Source organism: Chrysochloris asiatica, unplaced genomic scaffold, assembly GCF_000296735.1.
Source record: "Chrysochloris asiatica unplaced genomic scaffold, ChrAsi1.0 scaffold00152, whole genome shotgun sequence".
Lineage (NCBI taxonomy): Eukaryota > Metazoa > Chordata > Mammalia > Afrosoricida > Chrysochloridae > Chrysochloris > Chrysochloris asiatica.
In genome coordinates, this window is record NW_006408670.1 from 5,786,180 (window position 1) to 5,786,878 (window position 699).

Sequence of the window (699 nt, forward strand, 5' to 3'; positions counted from 1 at the left end):
GATGATTCCAACATGTGTATATATAGGGGACTAGCTACAAGGCAGATGAATCCAACATGTTCATACAGAGAGAGCTGGCTACATGCCTGATGAGTATCACATGTCCATATACAGAGAGCTAGCTACATGACAGACAAGTCCAATACGTTCATATACAGAGAGCTACCTACATGTCAGTTCTGTATAATATATCCATTCACAGATAGCTAGCTACATGGCAGACAAGTCTAAAATGTCCATATATACAGACCCAGCTACATGGAATAGTAGTGCAACATTTCCATATATAGAGTGTTAGCTACATGTCAGATAAGTCCATTGTGTCCATAAACTGAGTAGTAGCTACATTGCAGAAAACTCCAACATGTCTATATACTGAGAGTTACCAACATAAGTGTACAATAAGTATATATATAGACGACTAGCTACAAGGCAGATGAGTCCAATATGTTCATACAGAGATATCTGGCTACAGGCTGATGAGTCCAACATGTCCATATACAGATAGCTAGCTACATGGCAGACAAGTCCTATATGTTCATATACATAGAGCTACCTACATGGCAGATCTGCCCATCATATCCATGCAAAGAGAGCTAGCTATATTGCAGACGAGTCCAAAATGTCCATCTACAGAGAGCTAGCTACATGTCAGAGTAGTGCAACGTTTCCATATACAGAGCTCTAGTTACATGGCAG